Raw genomic sequence first — 25,720 nt, 5'->3', positions numbered from 1 at the left:
CCCATAGTGAAAATTCTTATTTTCTATTGTTACCCTATTCTCTCCAAAATCTCCCCAAAATTCTCTTAACATGAACTTGAGATTGCAGAAATCAGGAGCCCGTGCTTTCTCAAATTCATTGACAAAAGAGAAGAACCGATACCGGAGCAATTCGTCATGAGGATCCACGTACATTAGCAAGCTCCTCTCAATCTTTGGCTCATTGTCGATGTTAGTCCCTTACCCCTGTTCGGCATTAGATTGTGTGGTTTTTTTTCGACGATTAGCCTGAAATAAAAGTTTCTAGGGTTAATTAGGCTAAACTTCATGATTCCTACATTAAAAACATCTAATCTTCTAATTTTGGAGCAATTTCCGCTTATTGAATTTTACATTACAACCAAATTGTACTATTTTGGTAATATTTCATCTCCAATCATCTGCACACATAGCTAAGCGTGTTCATATGTTGAAAAATCTATTTATGAAGCTTTTGTGATTAAACATGGGAAATTGACTGGTTAAAATTTTGTGCTTTTACGATTAAGCATGGGGAGTTGACTAGTTAAATTTTGAGTTCAGGGTAAAACTTGAAGCTTTGGATATTATATTTAAATTTCATCTTTTTTTACTGAATCAGTATCGTTTGAAAATTCAATTATGATGTTAAAAATTATTTTTCAGTCGGGTTGTTATTACATACATGGTTTTCCTTCTCTTCACCAACAACATAGCTTGATGACCCACTTGAAGCTCTAGACGAGGAGAGCTTCATTTTCTTTCACCTGTAAAAGATAAAGAGGAAGAAGAAGTTGGAGACCATGAAAAGAAGATGATGATGATGAAAATAAACTTTTTTTTTGTGTGTGGGGGGGGGGGGNGGGGGGGGGGGGGGGGTAGGTAATATAGTAAATACTACAGTAAATAAGAGTAAGAAGCATTCAAGTTGGTCATATGTCTAACACGTGGGAATATTCTAGAGAATATTCTTACGATTGGTTAACAGAAGGTACCAACTTGTAAATTTTAGCCAACTCGGGGTTTTTTTTGCTATGTTTTGTAACTTAGGGTATATAACTGCTACAAGAGCGAAACAATGAGGTGTATAAGTGCCATTTACCCCGAGACTAAAGATAGCCCACTACTGACTCCATAGGTCACTATGTTACCCATCTATTAAATAAAAAATTCACCACCATTTGTTGAGAGAGCTGTTTCACTCTGATAAAGACAAATCACTTGAAATTCACATTCCTTTTCTTGTACATATTCAATTAGACAGTACTCAATTATTCTATTTCACTATCATTCTGCCGCATACAGAAAAAGTTTCTAGACTGAAGCTTTTATTAGACAAATGAGTGGGATGTATGTATAGTTTTTGTAGAAGCTATAGTTGATTTTAATGGAACTTTTACTTCTTCTAGTTAGTGGTCCAAGACCTAGTCCTCCACTTTTTCTAGTTATTAATTAATCAGCTAAATTACTAGATGGGTATTTATAATAAACCTCATTTACCAATTTGTCATTTAAAAACACTCCGGCATCTTTTTGATATTTAAAGTGTGTAAAAATTGACAATTAGGTACAGAAACTTGTTGGCATTTATTTTTTAGGCGAGAATTGCTAGGAAAATTTCTTCCATCCTCCTGACCTCTTAAGTTTACTGTATTCTACACGTTTCTTCTCCTTCAACCTCCCCAAACTCAAATTTCTTCTATACTTTTACCCAATGACCTTCATTCACTATCTTTTTCTTTCTCATCAATGGAGCCCCTCCTTCTTCAACCTCTCCCAATTAAAACCACCCTAATCCAAAATTTAAATTCAAACCCTAATCTGAACGCGCAATTTAATGATTGGGATTACGGTTTGGATTTGAAGGGGGAGGTTGCAGGAGAAAAAGAGGCTATATTGATGAAAGAGAAGGTGAAAGAAAAATCTTAAAAGGCGTAGAAGAAATTTGAGTTTGGGAAGGTTCAAGGAGAAGAAAAACTTAAAATACAATAATTCGGCTTGTTTGTTTGATACATAACTCAATAAAAGTTATAAAGAATGTCAATTTTATTTCTGGATTTGTGTGTATCATCCTTGCGCCGAGATCATGCTAATCTTCTCCACGGCGATCCAATTTAATGGATGTCTCCGAACAGACTTGGAACGTCAATACCAATGTAGTTAATCATGCACATATATTCATCCTCCAAGTGGCTTTTTGAACTACCTTTTGCGTATCGATCTGTTTGGTAACATTTCAAACAAGTTTGCTTGTGAGTTCATTTGAAAATTTTGGGATTAAAGCTTGTTTGAAATCTAGGTTTAATCAAGCAAAATATTATTTTACTTGTACATGTTTTAAAATTTTCTATAAATCAACAGCTATAACGCAGCTTAAAAGCTTCTAAAAATAAGCTCCTCCAACCATTGCAACTGTCTTTTTGTAGCACGTACGTCATAAATTAAGAAGCGTCAATACTTAGATCATTAGAGGCGATTGCTTCAACCTCGCATGCATCCACACTCAACGATCATTTGATGGCGATAATGGACAGTCTTGGCTCATAGCCTGGTTCAGATTTCATCTTCCGAAGAGGGAAGAGGCGGAGAAAGACATTGTCATGACAAACCACTAAACTTGACCTCCCATATCTGGACCTTTATTTTATCGACCTTCATGAGATTTTTATATTTCACTTCTTATTTTTCTTTTGGACTTGTTCCATTATGGTTCTTTACCTTTAGCATATATTTTGTCATTTCCTGATCTTGATCTTAATATTTGTATATTTTCAAATTTTTTTTTCTTTCTTTTGTTATCTCCGATATATTTTGTTCTGAATTGATGTGGGGGAAAAAAAGACCCATATAAACTGAACTCTTGGTTTAGGGAAAATAATATATTAATTGCTCATAAACCTCTACATGGTTATTTTTGAACTTACTAGCCCGTAATTGCATTGTTGCAGCTTTGACCATCTGGGTTAAAATTTTCTGATTCTTTTATTCTTGGTGAAATTTTGACAGATGCCTCTAGGTGAAATTAATGAGTTCTTCTGCGGGTGAAAGAGTCAGAATTTAACCCACGGATATATCGACAACGATGAAACCGGAGAAATAATAAGTTCAAAACAAGAATATTACAGAGGTGTTTATGTGCAATTAAACCAAAAGGAATGACATAGCATGCTGATTGAAGCATGGGAGAAATTGGCTCCTGCGGTGGGTCAAGATCAACAAGTCCCTGGAATCTGGATGCGGCGGCTCGATACGGTTGTAAGAGGAAAGATCAATAAAGAAGGCTTAATTGCGCTTACATCACACTACCATCAGAAGTTTCCCCTAGATCAATAAAGAAGGCTTAATTGCACTTGCATCACACTTACATATCAGAAGTTTCCCCTAATTTCCACTTATATATCTTAACTTGTTTTTGACCCGTAGGAATTTTATGAGAACCATCTCTATAGGAGCGAGATGATCTATACCATAAATAGAAGACTTGTATTCCAAACTATACTAACCGTTGATGGGACCACCCTTTTCTATGGAGTGTTCTGATAGAATACTTGCACGTGTTTTACAGCACTTATATGCTCTAAAGTCTCTGAATTTTGCATTTAAATACGCTCAATTAATGTAATCACCCTACGAAAATTCTCATGCAACGCCCACATTCTAATTTTAGAACTTTTAACTTATATTTTTTGTTAATTTCTTTTACCATTAAAACTACTATAATTCTATTTTAAACCTATCATAATTCTATTTATAAATAAGATTTTAATAGGCTTTATAGTAAATTTAACAAAAGTTAAAATATTTTACAATTAGCACATGATTATCACATGAGAATTTTCGAGGGGGAATCCTCGTGTTTGCACAAATGAGGGTATCAAAGTGCAAATTTTGAACACTTTAGGGTATATAACTGCTGCTAAAAATGATCCGGGGTATATAAGTGCAAAGTAAGGGCAACTATATGGTACTTTAGTCGGTCTTTTGTAAATTGAACTTCCAAGAGCCATCCTCAAGAGAAAGAAGTCCATCAAAAATCTAGGGTTGTTTGATCTAAGGTTTGAATCTCATCCTTTTTTATCTTTGATTTCTTGATCTCAGCTTCGAGGTGATTGCTTTCTTTCTTTTTCAAAAAAAAAAGAAGAAGAAAGATTTATAGTATGGATAGATCTAGAGTTTTTTCGGATTTTTTGATTGGCCCAGTTGAGACTACTAATTTTGTAGCAAAAATGATTTGGGGTGAGTCCAATCCATCTCTTTTTTCTGATTCTTTGTTCAAGCCCAAGCCCAGTTTGGAAACTAGGGTTAAAGAAACTGGGGTTAATAAAAATACTCAGGTTGAGTTTAATCCAGCGGCTGCGATCTTTGAGGTTGACAATCAAAACAAACCAACGACGGAAGATGAAGGCGAGTGGGTTAAAGTGGTGAAAAAGAACCCTAGATCTCAGCCTCCTCCCAAATTCTCCGTTGTTCCTCGTCCTCGTTTTATTTCTGCAGATTTTATTCGTCGAAATAGACTGTGTTTTCGCTGTGGAGGTTCAAATCACATGGCGAAGGACTGCAGAGATCCTGTGATTTGCTTCAGATGCCAAGAATCGGGGCATGAGGCGAGAAATTGTAGATCTGGAATCATGAATCATGGATCTGAGAATAGAGGGCGTGGTAATGGTGGTCGTGGTCATTTTAATGGTGGTCGTGGTCAGAATTTTGAAGGCCGTGGTCGTAATTCTGGAGGTCGGAATTCTTTTGGTGGGAGAGGTAGTGGTGGACGCTTTGGTGGTCATCCTGGGAGATCTGATCGCTCGAACCCTTGGCAATGGAAGAGAGCGACATCCTCCTTTTCTTCTTCAAGAAATGTTGAGAAATCTTCGGATAATCCCCCTCATAATAAGGGGAAAAGGCCTCTCTTTGCTGTTGATGAGGAAAAATTGTAAGAATCTTGTTTAATCTTTCAAGATCAAGGTCCTAGGGACTTTGGAGATTTGGAAGCAGAGCTCAAAATCTCTGGTGAGCGCCCTCGTTTTTCTGCAGCTGTCCTTAATTTCGAGGAGGAGGTAAACTCTGGCTTTCAAAAGTTTAGAAATTTTGCTATAGTTTCATTTGTTGAGGGTGGTAATGTTTCTTTGGAAAGACTAGAACTGGATCTTAGAGCTTTCTTCCTATGAATAAACACTGGGATGTTAGATTGTTTACTAATGGTGAAGTTCTAGTGAAAATCCAACCATGGAAGCAAATGGAAGATCTTATTAAGATGGGAGTTATTACTTTAAGATCGTGCAAGATTAAATTCAGGAGATGGAGTGCATGGGAAGGAAATGTTGTGGAAAAAAGAAATTCCTGTGTCTGGATTAAATTGAAGAATGTTCCTCCACATTTGTGGAATAAGGAATCTTTTGAGTTAATGGTCAAACCATTTGCAGATCTAGTGGAACTTGACTCTCTTACAAGTGCATGTACAGAGTTTGTTGATGCAGTTATCTTGGTGAAATGCTTGGAGTATATAGACATTCCTAAAATGTTAAAAATATTTGTGGGAAAAAATCAATACAATGTAGACATAGCTATTATGTCTGTCATTGGTGAGATTAGTGAAGGAGATAAGAAAAAACAAAAGGTGGACCAAGTGGAAGATACTTTTCAAAGTTCATATAATGACAAATGGTTTAAAGGAAGAAATAATAGTGGATCTGGTTCTTCTTCTCATATTGAGTCTGCAAATACCTCCTGGACTGTTAGACAAGATCTGAGAGATTCTCCATGGGGTTCTCCTGCTGCCAGGCTTTGGACAAATGCTAAGAATTTTTATCAAAAACAAAAAACTGTTTGGGAACCTTGGGCAGATAATAAGACTCAATTGGGTGAGGAAGAGCAAATTCTAGAAAAGATAGATGTGAAGGTTGTAGATGTAGATTCTGATCAACAAGAGAACAGATTTGAAGTTCTTACACATAAGCATGATGTTTTAGATGGTGAAGAGTTATTCCCAGAAAAGGAAGAAGTGATGGTTTTAGCTGCAGATTTTTGTGAACAAGAGAATAGTTCTGAGGATTTTACACACAAATATGAGGATTTGGATGGTGATTTTAAACATGAGGAATTTACAGGGGTTGATGGGGAGGAAGAAATTGATGAAGATAAAGGCAAAGCCCTCATTTTAAATGAAGATCATGATATAATCAATTGGCCTATTTCCCTTCTTCCAGATTCTATTGAAGATAATGCAGAGAAGGAAGATGAAATTCCCATGATTCAGCCTCTGAATTCTTTGCCTCCTGAGGATTCACTTCCAAAAGTATCTTTTGTTAGAAGATGTTCCAGATTTGTTGATCTTGAACCTATGACGGCATTGGCCAGAGCTACATCCAGGATTGCTAAGAATTATGAATCTCATGGAGTTTCTACCAGTGGTTCAGGTGATAATTCTACTTCATTGGGTTCTTCTTTTGTGCCTATTTTGTTTGATAATTGCTCTAATAATCAATTGCAGAAGTTTGCTTCTAAATGTGCCATTGTTCTTGAGCCTCAAGAGGATTTTGATCCTTTAAAAAAAGTAAGGCAAATGGAGGTGGAAAGAGCTACCAATGTGTAGGCTCTGGATTTATTTCCTGTGGGAGATATTACTTGTTTGATATGTTGATTACATGGAATGTGAGAGGATTAGGTTTGAGTACCAAAAGATTTGGGGTTAAGGATTTTTGTCATTTAAACAAATTTGAGATTATTTGTTTACAGGAAACTAAGTTGAATTGTATTTCTGATAATGTTCTTAAAAGTTTAGGGGGTAACATGTTTGACTGGGCTTGTGTGCCGGCTGAAGGAACTTCTGGTGGTATTTTGGTTGGATGGAACACTCTTAAATGGAGGAGTTTACAAGAGAGATCTGGCAATTGTGTTTTAACAGTGGTTTTACAAAACAAAAAAAATGAGTTTATTTGGACTGTTTCTTCAGTCTATGGACCACATTGTAACAGTGAGAGACATCTTTTTTGGTAGGAGCTTAAATCTGTTAAAGATAATTTCCCTGGTCCTTGGGTTGTGGTAGGGGGTTTTAATGTTACTTCCAATCCTAATGATAGAAAAGGTAAAAGCATTTATAGAAAAGAAATAGAAGATTTTAATGATGTTCTCAATGAATTAGAGTTGATTAATAGCCCTTTACATGGTAGAAAATTTACCTGGTCAAATAAAAGAAGATTCCCCTCTATGGCTAGACTTGACAGAGTTTTTTTCAACTCTGAGTGGGAGGATGCTTTCCCCTTTTCAAAACAACAAGGCTTATGTAGTCAATTATCTGATCATGCTCTCATCAGTTTTGACTGTGGGGATAATCAACACTTTGATTATAAATTCAGATTTGAGAAGATTTGGTTACAATCTGATGATTTTATTAAGAGTGTTCCTATATGGTGGAGATGTGCTCCTTCATCTTTATCTGCTGCTAAAAATTTAGTAGGCAAATTAAGATTTATGAGGAAGTGCATTAAACAGTGGGTTCATTTAAAATTCTATAGTGTTAGACAGAAAAAAAGACTTGTTAGATGAGCTTATGAAATGGGAGGTGTTAGAGGAAGACAGAGATTTAACAGACTATGAATTATTAAAAAAAGATGATGTTTCTGCTCAGCTGAATGAAATTTTATTTCAAGAAGAGCAAATGTGGAAGCAAAGGGCTAAAGCTCATTGGCTTAAGGAGGGTGATCAGAACACTGCATATTTTCATAAAATTGCCAATGGCAGAAAAAGAAGTAATTTGATTCCAGTTATTACTTTTAATGATGTTGAAGTTAGTTCTGAGGAAGGTATTGCTCAGGTTTTCTTTAACCATTATAGTCAGATTTATGGTCAAAATGTCTCTAATAGATGTCAACTTGATTGGCATAAACTTTTCCCTTTTTCAGACTGGGGTTCCAATGATATTGAACATCCTTTTTCAGTGGAAGAAGTTTATAAAGCTATTTTTGACATGAATGGGGATAAATCTCCTGGTCCTGATGGCTTCCCTGCTTTATTTATTAAGTGTTTTGGGACACTGTGAAAAATGATATTATGTTGTTGTTTGAGGAATTTTATGAAGGTAGACTTGAAATTAACAGAATTAACTATGCTCATATTGTTCTTATCCCTAAAAAAAGTGAGTCTTATTCAATCAATGATTTCAGACCCATCAGTCTTCTTAATGTGATTTATAAAATTATCACCAAAGTCCTTACTAATAGACTGAATTCAAAGCTTGAGATGCTTATTGATCCTGTGCAATCTGGCTTTATTAAAAATAGATTTCTCCTGGATGGGGTGGTGGTAGCCCAGGAAATCATTAATGATTGTTTTCATAATAAAAGAAAGGGAGGGATTCTTTTAAAACTAGATTTTGTGAAAGCCTATGATATGCTTGACTGGAATTTTATTCTGGAAGTATTGAAAGCCAAAGGTTTTGGTATTAGATGGATCAATTGGATAAAATTATGTTTAAATAATGGCATGTCTGCCTTAAACATAAATGGTAAAATAGGGAGTTGGATTATGTCTAAAAGAGGAGTTCGTCAAGGAGATCCTTTATCACCCCTTCTCTTTGTTTTAGCAGCAGATTCCTTTACAAAAATGTTAAATCTTGCTGTAGATGCACATCTTATAGAGGGATTAGGTCCCCCTAATTTGATTCATAAAGTTCATTGTTTACAATATGCAGATGATACGTTGATTTTTTGTAAAAATGATAGAATGCATCTGACAGTTTTGAAACTGATCCTTTATTGTTTTGAGCTTGCTTCTGGTTTGCAAATCAGTTTTAATAAGAGTACTTTAATTGCTCTGGAAAATAATGAGTCTTTACAACATGATTTAGCCACTATGATGAATTGCAAAAGTGGTAAATTTTCTATTACTTACCTAGGGATTCCTTTACGACCTGGAAGGTTAAAAAAAGAAGATTGGTTTCCTTTAACCAATAAAATAGAGAAAAGACTATCTTTATGGAAAGGAAAATCTTTATCAAGAGGTGGCAGGTTGGTGCTGGTTAATTCCGTCCTTTCATCTATGCTAATTTTTTTGGCTATCTTTCTTTCTATTTCCATCTTGGGTGATTGAAAAAATTGATAAAATGAGAAGGAGAATTTTGTGGACTGGATCTCCTGACTTTAAGAGTTGTTCAAATTTGGTTAAATGGGAAGAAATTTGTAAACCAAAATTCTGTGGAGGCTTGAGAATTAAGAATTTAAAAATTATGAATAAAGCCCTTTTGGGTAAATGGCTCTGGAAATGGTTGGATGGGAAATACAGTCTTTGGAAACAAATTAGTGGTCATATTCATTTTGAAAAAAGATCTTGGGCATGGTTTTTAAAAGCTGATAGATTGAATTTGCCTCATTTCTGGAGAAGTCTTTTTAATATCACTGACTGTTTTTTGTGCAGTTCACATGTGGTGGTTGGGAATGGAAACCAAACTTTATTTTGGCTAGATAAATGGGTAGGATCTTTTACTCTTGCTTCTATGTTTCCATCCTTATTTTCCCTCTCTTCATCACCTTGTGCTTTCATTAGTAGTATGAGAATTAATGATAAAAATATTTGGAGATGGGAGATACAGTTTAGAATTCAGTTAACAGGAGATTTGGTGTTTCAGTATTTTAATATGTTGAACATCATCAATTCTGTTCCTTTTAATGATCATGAAGATAAAAGAGAATGGTTATGGGAAGCTAATAAAGTTTTTTCAGTGAAGTCTTTTTATCATTTCCTTATTGATGGTGGCCTAAGATTTGATTGTACAAATTTATGGGATCTTCCTATTCCTTTAAAGGTCAAATTTGTAGTTTGGCTGGCTCTAAGGAATTGTTTGAATACTACAGATATTTTAGCTAGAAAAGGAATCTCCTTTCAGAAGACTTGTTGTTTGTGTTCCAAATCAGATGAAGATCATTCTCATTTGTTCCTGAAGTGTGAGTTTGTGTATTCTATTTGGAGATCATTGCAATACAGGTTGAATACTGACAAAGATTTTAGATTGTCTTCTTTAAAAGATGTTTGGATTCAGTGGACCAGTGGATGCAAGGGAGATTCTAATTTGAAGAGAAGAGTTTTCATTTGCTCTCTTATATGGTGTCTTTGGCAAGAACGCAATGACATATTGTTTTCTAATAAGAAGAAGAGTTCTCTTGTCCTCTTGAACAAAATTGTGACTTTCTCAATATTTTGGCTAGGATCTGAGGGGATCTCTGCTCGAGCTGCCAGATTACAAGAAAGAAGAAGAAAAAGAGCTGATGGAACTGCCAAGACTGCTGATTTTGGGAGCAAGGATGGTGCGGCTACAGTGATTCATTTGGAATGATCCGTTTATATGCACTGGATTTGCTTTTGGTTTTGTTAGAAAGAAGCTCTCTTCTTCTATTTTGTTTTTTGGTTTCTTCTGATAAACTTGTTATATCAGGTATTTGGGGGAGGTTATGTTCGTTTTTCCAGTTGTATACAGGGGATGGGATCTTGCTACTTGTAGTATTTTCTTTTGAACTTTAGTGCATACTCTTGGTTGGGAGTATGAACTTTTTTTAACCACCACTTTATCTTTTAATTTAGCTGGCTGGAATACCTTTGGGGTATTCCATCCTTATTCTAAAAAAAAACTATATGGTACTTTAGTGCAATTAATATAAAGAAGTTGTTTATCACATCTTAAATTTGAGGGATATACGTGGTCACTTTTACAGGATAATGCTAACATTTTGCGTCGTACAAATTAATGAATTAATGAGTACCCAAACAAAAGCTAGTGACTGTACACGCATGTAGTCCGCGGCTCATAAAGACCGTGATTATTTATTAACTTAGCGAATCTTCATTAGATTAATAAGGAAGATTATCTATTGGCTAACTATAAGCTTTCCGCGTGTATTTACAAATCATTCAAGATGAGACATGAATGCATGGGAGACACAGGACGGCACAAACGTTCTTGCAGATATTGCGGAAGGGAGGACTGAAATCATGAGCAAAAAGAAGGAATGTCAAAACAAAAAAGAAACAAGCGCAAAGCGGAGCTTTACTTGATGAAACAGCATATAAAAGTTCACTAATTGGACGAGAGATTTACAGGTTACATGTATGAGATCAATGATTTATATTAATATGTCTCGGACTCTCATGGATGATCTATGCACTGTTTCCTAATTTTTATTTTTATTTTATTTTTTTACTATGGTATAGTTTTGATGAAACAAACTTCTTTTATAGAGTTATTTCCGGATGCAAAGGAACACTCACCAATCCTAAATAGATCCGGATTCTAGATACGAAATTGAACAAGCAGCGGCCGTATACAGTTTGTTGTTTGCTCACCCTCGCCTACGATATCGTGTGAGGTTCGAGGGACAGAGGGCGAGAGTGGACTTGACCTCTGCGCTAGCACGTTGCCACAGGCAATAGCTGAAGCTGGGTAGGTCTTCAGTTAGGATTCAGGGCATAATCATAAAGATGTTTTTTTTCTAAGCCCTAGATCAAACTATAATGAGGACCGTTCTTCATTGAGCTCCGCATCAATCTTTTGAAGGGCCGTTTGTTTAATCAGAAGGGCTATAAGAACTTTCTGATTATGTGCTTAAACTATTTTTAGTTGTTTGTTTGAAGCTTATTTTTACAGTGCACTTATGCCGGTGATAATTGAGCGTATGTATAAGCTAGGACTAGGTGTTACTCATTATGGAGAGCTAGTTCAGATGACTGGTTTCAGGTAGATTTTAGGGTGTGGTCTTTATAAGCCTACTGAATCAGGTTATGATTCGGGGAGAACTCTTGACATAGTATGGAAGCCCATTCGTGAGAAGAAAGAGTAGACGTAGGTTTGTTATCCGAATCACTATAAAAATCTCATGTGTTCCTTGCTTGATTTTTGGTTTGGTGGTTCGCTTTTATTTTTCTATATTTTTGCTACATATTCTGTGTCGAAAAATGGTAGCAAACCTATTTAACACAACCCCTCCCCCCACTGTTGCGCGTCGACAGAAGCGTGCACACAAACCAAACGAGTCGTTGAGCAATGAGAGGAGAACAACTAACAAGTGTAATTCACAAAATAACGACAAAAATCACACACAAACACACACAGAGATTTACGTGGTTCGGTAAATTGCCTACGTGCACGGGGAGAGGATAGAGAGATTTTACTATATGGAGGAGAAAACAACGGGTTACAACTCACACAAACTCTGAAAATAACCCAACCAAAGATCTCTCACTCCCTCACAATAATCTCCCTCTCAAAGTGCTTAAAAGTCTCACAATTCTATGATTACAACTCTCCTATATACCCTAAAAAACGTGTTTCAATTTATATCAAAACACAATGCAAAACAGACCAGGAAACCAATCGACCCAATTAACCGCTATCAGTCGACTGATGATACCTCATCAGTCCACTGGTGGGCCTCCATCGGTCGACTGATGAGACATCATCAGTCGACTTGCCAGAACATCGATTTCTTGACCCTGTAGGTGCACGCGATCAGTCGACTGGTCTCCTTCCATCAGTCGACTGATCCGAGGATTTCCTGTAGTTGTTGATTTTCCTGATTTTCTTCGCCATTCTCTACAATTCTCCACCTCGGCGAAGTGTTCCCAAAACTAAGCCGACACTAACATGAGCACCAATGCATCGTCTCTCCAAATCCGGCTGCACTAATGTGGTTGCCTACATACCCCCTCTCCTAACAGATCAAGTCGCCCGTAGTTCATCCAAATGACCACGACATGCCTTAACAAGCATGAATTTACAACAAGCTTCTACAATGATCAAACTTGTTGCTCGGAATCACCTTTGTGATCATATCCATTGGATTGTCTTTTGTGTGGACCTTCATGAGCTCCACATCCCCATCTTCAAGAACATCTCGAATGAAGTGATAACGAACGTCGATATGCTTCGTCTTTGCATGGAAAACCTGATTCTTCGCCAAGTAAATAACACCCATGCTATCACAATAAACGGTGATGGATCGTTACGAAACACCAAGATCTTCCAAAAGTCCTCGAAGCTAAATTGCCTCCTTAACAGCCTTCGTAGTCGCCATATACTCTGCCTCCGTCATCGACAAAACCACTGTAAACTGCAAGGTGCATCTCCAACACACCGGCGCATGGGTCAAAGTAAACACATACCCCGTCGTCGACCGACATTTATCCAAATCTTCAGCATAGTCTGAATCGACATAAGCAATACATAGCTGCCCACCACTAGTGTCCCATTCAAACACCAAACCAACTTTGAGAGTACCTCGGATGTACTTCAATATCCATCTTACGACATCCCAATGACCTGGACCCAGGTCATGCATGTATCGTGAAACCATGCTCACTTTCTGTGACAAATCGACCTCGTACATACTATGGCGTACATCAAACTTCCCACTGCAATCGCATATGGAGTCTTCAAAATCAACTCTCTATCTTCAACTATCTTCGGTGAGAGGTCAGCTAAAATCTTCAAATGGGCTATCGAAGGTACATCGATTGGCTTCGTCTCCATGCTCACATTGAATCGCTATAAAACTTTCTTCAAATAAGCCACACGTGTCAAACAAATTCTGCCCTTATTTCTGTCTCTGCCAATCTTCATCCCTAAAATGCGCTATGCTTTACTCAAATCCTTCATCTCAAACTCGCTTGAAAGCTGAATCTTCAATCTATCTATCGCGGATCTGGAGATAGAAGAAACCAACATGTCATCGACATAAAGCAATAAGTACATGCACACACCTCCATGCAGCTTGCGATAGTACACGCAAGGATCAAACTGCTCCTAATGTATGAATGGCCGATCATTAACCCATCAAATCGCCTATACCACTATCTCGAAGATTGCTTCAATCCGTATAGCGATTTCTTCAACCTACAAACCAATTTCTCATTTCCTGCAGCTCGAAAACCCAATGGCTGAGTCATATATATTTCATCATCAAGATCACCATGAAGAAATGCCGTTTTCACATCTAACTGATCCAATTCCAAACCATACTGTGTCACCAAAGCTAGCAAGATCCGAATCGAATAGTGCTTCATCACCGGAGAAAATGCCTCATTGTAGACAATACCTTCTTCTGGTGCATAGCCCTTCGCTACCAACCTAGCATTGAACCTCACTGGAGTGCCCTGAATGCCCTCCTTCTTGGTATACACCCATTCATAACAAATTGCCTTACACCTATTTGGAAGCTCGACAAGCTCCCATGTGTCATTCTACTGAAGAGACTCCATCTCCTCCCGCATAGCTTCCTACCATAAACCAGCCTCTGAACTCTGCTCAGCCTCTCTGAGTGTAGTAGGAACCATTTCATAGACACTCTCCACCGGAAGTACATACGCAACCACTATATCTGTATACCTCGCTGGTAACCGTATGTCTCTTCTAGGTCTCTAAACCGCAATAGAATCCTGAACCTGAGCCGTCGGTCCCGGATCCTGCTCTATTGAATTTGTATCTTTCAAATCATCACTGTGCTTGTCTGGTGTCATCTCAGTCGACACTCTAATGGATGCGGTTCTATTTAGACTCTGTGAAGCTACATCAATTTCCATGACCTGCGATGTCTCCTCTGTCGTGGTGCTCTCCACCTGATGAGAGATGGAAGGCTTCAAGAGTGAAGCCTCATCAAAAGTGACGTCTCTACTAAGTACAATCTTCTTATCAACTGGATCCCAAAGCTTGTATCATTTAACACCATACTTGAATCCCACAAATATGGCATTCCTAGCTAGCGGTTTCAATTTATCAGTCTTCACATGATAAAATACAGGGCACCCAAAAACCTTGAGCTGATCATAATCGTGTGCTGGCTCTCCCGACCACATCTTCATAGGGGTCTTCCCCTCAATCGTAGATGAAGGCAGCCCATTAATGAGGTGGCTCGCATATGAAAGTGTCTCAGACCAAAAGATTTTCTCCAAACCACTCTGCGATAACAAACATCAGACCTTCTCGAGTAAAGATCGATTCAATCTCTCTACCACCCTATTCTGCTGCGACGTATGACTAACTGTGAAGTGCCTCTTTATACCCTCGTCTCGACATAGCTGCTGAAAGGGATCTGAAGTATACTCTCTACCGTTGTCGGAACTCAACATTTTGATCTTTCTCCTTGTTTGCAGTTCCAATTATCTCTTCCACTCCAAAAATATCTTTAGAACTTTATTCTTATATTTCATGGTGTACACCCAACAACATCTAGAATAGTCATACACAAATATGACGAACTAATGTCGACCACCAAGTGATATTGTCTTGGTGGGACCCTAAACATCCGTATGCACGTAGTCCAAGATGCATGTAGTCCTATGAACGGCTGTTCCGAACTTCACTTTAGTCTTCTTACCAAGAACACAGTGCTCATAGAAATCAATCTTCCCACTCTTGGCTCCCTTCAATACCCCCTGCTTGCACAACACATGTAGTAATTTTTCTCATGTGTGCCCTAATTTTTAGTACCATAGTCTACTCGCATCCGCCTCTGAAATTGCTGAAGCTACCTGGCCAATCTCGGTGCTTCCCTTCAGATAATAAAGATTCATACTACGGATTCCCTTCATCACTACCAAGATCCCTTAGTAACTTTTGCTACAACATTCTCAAAAGTCATATTGAATCTCTTTGCCTTCAAAGCTCCAACAGAAATAAGATTCTTCTTCAATTGAGGAACAAATCTTACTTCATTCAACTCTTGAACAATTCCGTCGTGCATCCGAATCCTGACGGTACCTATCCCATAAATACCATAGGATTGATCATTTCCCATGACCACCACAACCCCATCGAGCTTCTCAAAATATGCAAACCAATCTCTCTGGGGAATCACATGATAAGTAGAACCAGAATCCAACATCTAATCTAATGCATCTGCATGGTTAACCTTTGGAGTAATCAATAGAGAAAAACATGAATCATCTGAATCATCACCACCTTTAGCAACACTCACCTCGCTGGCCTTCGGCCCCTTCTTCTTGCTATTCTCTTTTTTTGTGAGCTTCGGACAATCTCTCTTCCAATGTCCTTGTTCTCTGTAAAAGACACACTGATTCTTTAAAATATGGTGGCCTTTAGACTTTGACCTGTCTGGATTACCACCTCTCGGATATGGACTCCTTCCTCTGGTCGACAAGGCCTCTGCTGAAGTGCTAGCTCTGGAAGACTCTTTATAATTCCTCCTTAAGTCAAAATTCGTCAACACATTAGTCACTTCACTATAGGTGATGGAAGATCTACCATTGGGTAAGGAGCCTAACAAAATAATCGCTTTGTACTCATCTGATATATTCTCATCCATATTCGCTAAGTCAGATAATAACTTTGTGTAGTTGTTGACATGATCTGCAAATGATGTGCCCATGGACATCTAGAATCTGAAGAATCTTTGAAGCAAATGCAACCGGTTCTTAACACTTTTCGTAAGATACTTGTTGTTGAGAATCTCTCACATCTTCATCCCAGACGTCATGCTGATAACATCGTACTTCAACTCTTGTTACAAATAAGATCTAATCACCCCACAAGTATTCTCGATTCATCTTGTCTCATATCGCCTCATCATACTTCGGTGGCCTCTCGTGATTCACAATCGTTTCTTCTAAAATTTGAGCATTCAAAGCATCCTGCACATCGCTCATCCACAACCCAAAGTTAATCTTGCTGTCATACTTCACAATACTAATCTTCGTATTCTGAAGTGTAACATGAAAGGTACTCGCCATAGCCTTGCTACTTTTACCATTATCTTCTGCCATTGCTTGCTAACTCCAAATTGTAGAGAAAGAACACCAAGTTTTCCTCCAATCAAAGCAAACTCTAGGTCTGAAACCCTAGGCTCTGATACCAATTGTTGCGCGTCGGCGGAAGCATGCGCACAAACCAAACGAGTCGTCGAGCAATGAGAGGAGAACAACTAACAAGTGTAATTCACAAAAGAACGACAAAAATCACACACAAACACATAGATTTATGTGGTTTGACAAATTGCTTATGTCCACGGGAGAGGATAAGGAGATTTCACTATATGGAGGAGAAAATAACGAGTTACAACTCACACAAGCTCTCAAAATAAACCAATTAAGGATCTCTCACTCCCTCACAATAATCTCCCTCTCAAAGTGCTCAAAAGTCTCACAATTCTCTGAATACAACTCTCCTATATACTCTAAAAAACGTGTTTTAATTTATATCAAGACACAATCCAAAACAAACCAGAAAACCCTAGGCTGTGATACCTCATCAGTCGACTTGTGGACCTCCCTCGGTCGACTGATGAGACATCATCAGTCGACTTGCCAGAACACCGATTTCTCGATCCTGTAGGTGCATGCGATCAGTCGACTAGTCTCCTTCCATCAGTCGACTGATCCGAGGATTTCCTGTAGTTGTTGTTTTTCCTGATTTTCTTCGCCGTTCTCTATAAACACACCACTACCACTCCCCCCACCCCCAACCCACACCCCAGGCATACACACTCAGATACAACAATGGCCGCATATCACTGACCTCCACTGGGATCCACATTCAAAATACTTTGATCAATGATCAAGACATACATATTTTGTCATTGCTCCTAAAAGTAATTGAGCTTAAAATCGGTTTTGACTCAAGATCATGGGTGATCACTTGGGAGGCAAAAGAGATGACCTTATCATGAAAATATTCCTTATTCCAAAGAAATACTAATTAAGACGATTAAGATAGTTGGAAGATAATGGCGATCATATGAGTGGGTCATAAAAAAATTAAAACTAACCACCTTATGCTACGTAGGATCAATTGTCTGCATGATCTACTAACCCTACTATAAATACTACACATCTCTTGATGCCTAAACCAAATACTCTCCCTTTTCTATCTTTATAGCTTGAAGGATGTCTCTAATCAGAACAACATCATTTGTAATTCTCGTTATGTCCTTAGTCTCGATGATCGTGGTGATTGATCAGTCTGAAGCACGACCATTTATTCTTGAAAAAGAGGTGATTTTTGAGAGTACAGGAAAAAATGAGGTGATGTACCATGGCAAGAGAATTAGATGGAGTACGAATGACGCCACAGGGGATCCCGGTAAGAGAGTAGCTCCGGGAGGTCCAAACTCCGAACACCATGGAGTGCCACCTCAATCACCATAGAATCCGATGAACGGAGAATATTAATGGAAGTGGAGTTTCGACTTCTTAATCTTGTCACTGTTTTCTGTGTTTGCGTCTTACCTTCCTTGTTCTAGTTTCACTTTCATGCATGTTGTTTGTGTTAATTAAGAATATATGCTTTCATAGAAACTACTGTTCGGTTTGTATGGCCAGTGAAAATCTAATAACAAGTGGTTTCTCAATATATCTAAAGATTATTTCCTGCTATCAAATAGTGATTCCTCTCCTGCATGTTCTCTTTTTTCTTAGCAATCACACATACACACACACACACAGAAATGATGGGTATAATGTAGCGGCTCAACTAAATTGAGCTACCAAAAAATAAAGTGATGATGTCCGCAATAACTGATCCTTCTCATATATATATATATTATATATATTAATATATATATTATATATAGAGAGAGAGAGGAGAGAGAGAGAACTTATGTCAACTTAAGTGATATATATTATATATATATATATATTATATAGAGAGAGAGAGAGAGAGAGAGGAACTTATGTCAACTTAAGTGGACCATTCACAAACTTTCTATCCATTGATGATACCTAAGATCCATGCAAGATATGAAGAGAATTTACACACACACACACACACCACACACACACACACACAATATATATATATATTATATTATATTATATTATATATATATATATATATATATATATATATATATATATATATATACACACACACACACACACACACACACACACACACACACACACCACACACAACACACACACACACACACACACACACACACACACACCACACACACACACACACACACACACAACATATATATATATGATATAATATATATATATATATTATATATATGAGTGGATAGAAGTTTGGCACTAAGCATAAAAATTGTGCTACATTGTGGATGAATGGTTTGCTCCGTGTCTTTAGATGATTATATATATACATATGCAGATCAGGTTCAACGGAACAAATCATTCATAATGTAGCTCAATCATGGACTAAAATATTTCTAGAATAGCCCAGTCGACTAAAATGTATAGTCTCAGTACAAAAACAATGTGACTATAATGTGTATAATTTTTACACGCTGATACTTGGTTGGGGTTAAAGTGATTTGTTTCATATCATTTAGTACAAAATTAATAAATAGATTTTCACAAATAGAGCTAATTAACTAGCTAGGATTTCTTTCACGAGAAAAAAAAACACAGTTTCTGTTGCTATGTTAAAAATATGTGCAAGTTGTTAGCATATATTTAGTGAGAATTGACCATGACAGAACAATATTTAAGAAAGATTTTTCGAATCGACAGTGAAATAGGATGAAATAAGATAGTATTTTTTAAATACGTAATTATTGTGAATATATCAACAATTTCTTTATTTTCTGATAGCCTGGAAAGGACAAAAGAAACATTTTGTATTTTCTTCAAAAATTTATGATTCCTACTAGACCTCTCAGTAGGATGCAAACCCAAATGAAGTTTTGACCATCAGTTAGAGAGAAAAAAAAAATGAATTAATCTTATAGGATTTCTAAGAAATTCTCTGATTTCTTTCAGAAACAGTGATTATTCATCTTCTCACATTTTGTGAATAGCCAGGACATTGAGAAAGATCCAAAAAGACATATTGATAATCTATCTGATTCTATCTCTGTTCGTTCCATTTGAAGAAGGAAGAATATAAAAAAACCGATCTTTCTTTTAGTTACTGTGAATTTCTGTTTGATCCATCAACATGTGATATTCTAAATCCTCATTTCTAATAGAATCGAAATAATCTTTAGATTGATCAAAAGATCCTTTTTAAGAAAAACACATCGGGTAAGTGTTCTTATCTACATCAAAGTTTTGCACGATATGCCTAGCCTTATAATTCATGATACTACTAGCATGCAGAGACGCAAAACGCATAACCATAGAATCATTTAAAAAAGAAAAAAAGAAGAGAAAAAAAAAGCCTTTGCTGTTAGCTTTACATCACGAGCTCCATCTTATCCACTTTGGATCCCAGCATGCTACTTTTTATTCAGCCAGCATGTAGCTGACAAGGATATTTCCCCCCTTCATGTCAGCTACACATGAAGAACCCATGCATATCCATTATTCCAGCATGATATCAGTACTCTTTCTCGTCAGCTACAGATTCAGATTCATGACACTGTCATAAACAGTGTCTATATATATGTACCAAGGTTGACTTGGGAGATAACGTGACACATGAAATACGGCGTAGGATATGTGAAGGGGCGTGGTTTTAAATTAGATTTTAGAAGAAAGATGTGCCGAAACTGAAATGCAAGCCTAAGGTGAGCATGAACAGGATTGCAACCATTTTTAACTAAAAATACAGAATATACTGCAGAAAAAATAAAATAAAAACGATAAATAACCACAAATAACAACCAAACAAGAACACACAAGATTTTATATATAGTGATTTCGGATAACAATTCTTTCTTGAAAAGAGGCTTCCTCACTATGCAAAAGAGTTCTCCTGAATTATAAACCCTACTAGTGTGCACCCCGTGCAAAATACGACCTCCATTTTTTATTTCTGCTACAGTAATTCTGTATTTAAATACAGTTTTTTAAGTGCTACAGTAACATTTTTTAAATGCTACAGTATCCCGCCTAAGCTACAGTAATAATGCTAGAGTGATGTTTTTTTAACGCTATAGGTCCTGCTTGTGCTATAGTAATAATGCTACAGTATTTTATTGTAGCATTAATAGTGAACATTGGATCCTCCTGTCTGTGCTACAGTAATACTGATGTTTTAATTTCTGCAGTATTTACTGTAGCATGAATAGTGAATCTTGGATCCTCCCATTATTATAGAGGAATAGATTCAATAGGCTTACAAGATCATACCCTGAAATCTACCTTAAACCCTCGTCTAACCTAACTCTCCACAATGAGTAGACACTTAACCTTAGCTAGTCCTAACACTCAATTTAAACCATCTTGAGTACACCGACGAAACAAGTTTAACATAGAACCAAACAATTGAAGTTAAAGCTTAGAAAATATAAACATTTTATGACCCTTTCGTTAAACAAACCGTCCTTCGATTAATCTAAGCATAGCATGAAGAAGAAGGTATAGATGATTAATCCAAGAACAACTCTTCTCGTTGAAACAATCTGAAGTTGTTTTGTGTAACGAATAAAAGTTTTTCAAGGCTCTGGAGGCCAAAACCTTCAATGAATTCTCTTTACAATTCAAAACCCTAGAACTCTCCTCATCTCTCTATTCTTTCAATAATAAATATTTTCAAGTAGACCAGGAAAAAGATATCCTAAACAGAATAAGATTCAAAAGTACAGGGGGCAGTCTAAATGGTGCAAGATAGCAGGCGATTTTTGTGTTGCTATCTTGTGCCCCCGCCGAGTTCTTGATGGCTAAGAAGAAGAAAAACAGTGGGAAAAAAATCTTGGAGATTGGAATGAGAGCTTCAAAGTTGAATTCGATGTCCTCTAATGATCATTCTGATGCTCGTTTTGAAGAAGACGATGATGATTTCATTGTTATGGGATCAACTGGTCCAAAAGGAGAAAAGAAGACGAGATCTATGGCTGAGATACTGAATTCTACAAATCCTGAGCTTGTTCGAGTTGCTCCTCCAGGTGTTCGATCTCATCAGCTTGGTAAGTCTCCCTCTTCTGGATCTAGAAGTTCAGCTAGGGTTTCTTGGGCGGATGAGATAGATAATGGAAAAGAATCTTCCAATTCGTCTTTAAATCAAGATTACCAGTTGAAATTGATAAATGATTCTAGCAAAAATTCTTTGATTTTAAATCTGGTTATAGAGAAAGTTACTGTTCCATTGAATTCTGAAAAGTGTAACAATGAAGTATTAAGAAATGAAAATTTGGAATCTACTATCTCAATTGGTGAAAGTTCTAAAGAGCATTCTGAATTTCCCCCGTTGGAATCATCAAAAGAAATTAGAGCCTCTCCCCAAGGGGAAAACCTGGAAAAAGCTGGGTTAACTTCTTTGCTGATAATAGAAAGCCAGGTTGTGGAATGAATTTGAACTATGTGCCAACTGAAAACAAAGATGCAGTTACTTTTGATGATGAAGAATGAAATGAGGATATTTCAATTTGGCAATCTTCTCTAATTGGTCAAGTTGTAGGTCTTAATGTTAAATTCAAGGCTATAGAGAATTTTGTGCAAAGAATCTGGAAACATTTGATGCCTGAAGTTTTGCTGCTCAAACCTGGTTTATTCCTGTTTAAATTCAAGGGAAAAGAAGAAATGAATGCTATTTTGTGCAAATGATCTTGATTTTTTGGTTCAAGACCTCTTTTATTAAAGCATTGGTCTAATGGTGAAGAAATTAACAAAATAAATGAATGTGTGTACCCAATGTGGATACAACTTCCAGCTTTGAGGCTTAATTCAGTGGAATCCTAAAAACATTAGTAAAATAGTAAGTGATATTGGGTGTCCTATTGCAACTAACAGGTTAACTGCCAATAGGCGACGTTTGGCGTATGCTAGGGTGCTTGTGGAAGTTAACATGCCTTCCCCACTTCCAGATCAAATCACTATTCAAGATCCAAAAGGGAATCAATTCAATCGAAAGTGATCTATGAATTAAAGCCTAGGTGGTGTGACTTATGTAAGCAAGTAGGACATGACACAAATTCCTGTAAGAGACTTGTCAGGACTCAAAGATGGATCCCTAAGTTAAACCAAAAACCAGTACCTGGTAATGTTGAGAAGGAGAGGGTTATTAATCGAAATGATGCTGTGAATGAGAACTCTGGTTCTTAGGAACTGGCGAGGAATCATCAAATTAATGTTAGCCTGAACATGGGGAATCAAGTAGCTGGAAAGGAAGATAATATTCTTCAATCGTATCAGGTTAATGATGTTCCAAATCAGTTTTCTGTGGGTAGTTCTCTAGGAAATAGTATTCATAGTCATCAGAAAGAGAACGAATAATTACAAGGATAATCTATACCAAAAACAGGACAACAGGTTGTGCACGGGTCTGTTCATGTTGTGCATGGCAAGCAAGCTAGTTCTGAGGATAAATTCAATTCTGGAGGTTCCCATCATATGGATAGCTCATGGATTCATGTTCAAAAGGGCAAACACAATAAGGCTACTATTCCTATTAATTCATTTTCATATCTAGATATTTTGGATATTGATCCCTCTACTATTGATAGAAGGGGGAGGCAATGATGAATCTATCATTCTGGAATGTTAGAGGATTAAACAAATCCTCTAAACAACATTTGGTTAAGCTATTCTTATCTCAGTATCACCTCTCTTACCTAGCTTTGCTTATAACAAAGAATAAATGCAATATGTTGCAGATAATAGCCAAGAACATTGCTAAAAACTGGAGATGGATATCAAATGTCAGTAATCCTAGAAAAACTAGAATCGTGATTATGTGGGATCCTAATATTTTTGATATTCAAGTCATCAAAATATCAGATCAAAGTATTACATTCAAAGTTGAGTCCTTCGATGGAAGAATGAACTGTGTCATAACCTCAATATATGGGTGTTTGCATCATAAATCTTTTTTATTGTTGAATCTATTACACGTTTATCGTCTTATAGATTCAAAAAAAAGAAAGTTAGTCTTTTTATAAGACTTTCTTACACAATGAAAACAAACAGGGGGTCTCCTAGAAACACTCATAGGATCGTTTATCGATCGCTACTTGTGTGGGATCTTTGCCTGTACCGGGGACGCTTTAGTCCGTAGACAGCCAAAAAATCAGATCTGGTTGATCGGAACAAAGGCTCGTTGTTCTTGTTTTGTGAAAGAGAAAGAATAGAAGTAAATATCTCGACAACGCGAGATAAATACTCTTCCTAAGATCAAATCAACGTTTGATCCCAAGGAAATGACTGAAGGATGTTGAAGGGGCTTCATATCTCTCAAAATCTTTCTCTTTATACTGAAGTTCACCGAGATCTCGCTAGCCTCTCTTTAAAATTCATGGGTCTGCTTTCATAAGGTCAGCATCTCGCCTTCAAACTCTAAATTTCAAATCTCCCATGTATAGGGTCCCTAAGGGTGTATTTATAGGCTTCGAATGCCGTGTTTTCGGATAAGAATTCATGATTTGATCTTATCTTTAGTCAATAACGGCTTAACCATGTTTAGGGATGATCCCAAGGTAGTTAAGGAGGCAGTAGATCGGATAAATCCTGAGAAATCATCTGAAAACACGTTGTTGGGGAGTTAGAAGTGTGAGCCACCTCGAGGTGGCTCGGCTTTGACCGAGCCACCCTGAGGTAGCTCGACCTTGGCCGAGCAATTCTGAGGTGACTCGCACGTGCTGACTCTGACAGACTTGTGTTTGTCCCGTCATATTGCGCATTCACACGTTTCGTTGACTCGTAGGCTTCACTGATTCGTTTCGTGCGCTCGTTTTCTTCTTTACGGCGTAGGGTAGTCTCATTTGACTTAGATGATGACGTTCGTCGTCTTTGTTTCATCTAGAACTATGTGTGGGAACCTATAGGTAATTTATTATGCCTACAGATACCCCCTCTAAAGTGTTTCAGCCTTATTCTTTTATAGAGGAGGCTGGAATACTTTGGATATGATACCCCCAATCTTCAATTCATTGACTTCTTTAGCTTTTAGTCTATTTAATATTTTTTCGAATAGTTAAAATTCTTTCGGTGCTGCGTTTATCGTCTAACCGTTGTTGAAATCTTAAACTAAAACCTGTGTGTGGATTTACGAATTAGCTCGTGTCGCTGAATCGACGTTGAACTGGCCGCCTTCGTCGGGAGTTTGTATCTGAATTGCGATTGAACTCCCCGAGATTATCTTTTGACCTGGAATTTTTCCTGAGCCTTATTTGGGCGAAATTGTTGATGCGTTAACTGACATTGACCTCAATTGTGGTGTGAATATAGTTTATACTCATACATTAACTGGAGTCTACACAGGTTAAGCTCTTAAGACGTTAGAGCATGGAGAATCAGTTTATACTCGTATACTCATTGGAGTTTCATAAATCAGTTTAACATCATATACCCATCAGAGGTTCAAGGAGATGCAGTTTATACTCATATATTCATCGGAGTCTCGGGAATCAGTTTAACCTCATATACCTATCAGAGGTTCAAGGAGATGTAGTTTAGACTCATGTACTCATCATAGTGTGGGAAGAGCAAGCTGAGAATGTATCAGATGCTCACCAGGTTGAACTCTTTGTCTGAGATTTGAGTGTAGGACCAGTCGTTGGTGCTGATACAGCTACTTTCGCTAAAGCTATCTAAGGTGCTCAAGTCACGAGACCTACTGATAAAGCTGGTGCATCAATGACTATTAAAGCTGATTGAAGATGAAGCTTGTACGAGTTTTGTGAAGAGAATCTCTCCGAGCTAGGGGAGCGAATTTGTCGTTGCAAGCTGTTTATCTAAGCATAATAGAATTTTTTGACAAACCCTCAGCCATCAACGGATTTGATAAGACTTTACCGACTATCGTTTGAGTCAGGCTAGCATGTAGATTGTCTAAGTACGTTCTACATGTAATGTTGTGCTAAAAGAATGAACTCTTTTAGACTTAGTG

At 37.2% G+C, this 25,720-nt stretch overlaps 1 protein-coding gene across 10 annotated transcripts in view; it reads left to right on the top strand.

Annotated features, from left to right (window-relative positions):
- The window catches only part of LOC109845552 (uncharacterized protein ycf45), a 26,275-nt gene extending 22,731 nt beyond the window's left edge, over window positions 1–3,544 (top strand). For 8 of the 10 annotated variants that reach the window (XR_002248417.1, XR_002248413.1, XR_002248416.1 and 5 more), the window contains one exon: window positions 3,004–3,544. The gene's annotated coding sequence lies outside the window, so the exon portion shown is untranslated. Of the gene's footprint in view, window positions 1–88; window positions 211–2,423; window positions 2,729–3,003 lie in introns of those variants that run through there. The other 2 variants (XR_002248410.1, XR_002248411.1) reach the window with 2 other exon arrangements.

Source organism: Asparagus officinalis, chromosome 6, assembly GCF_001876935.1.
Source record: "Asparagus officinalis chromosome 6, Aspof.V1, whole genome shotgun sequence".
In the NCBI taxonomy this organism is placed as follows: domain Eukaryota; kingdom Viridiplantae; phylum Streptophyta; class Magnoliopsida; order Asparagales; family Asparagaceae; genus Asparagus; species Asparagus officinalis.
This window is presented reverse-complemented; position numbering and strand designations above follow the sequence as displayed.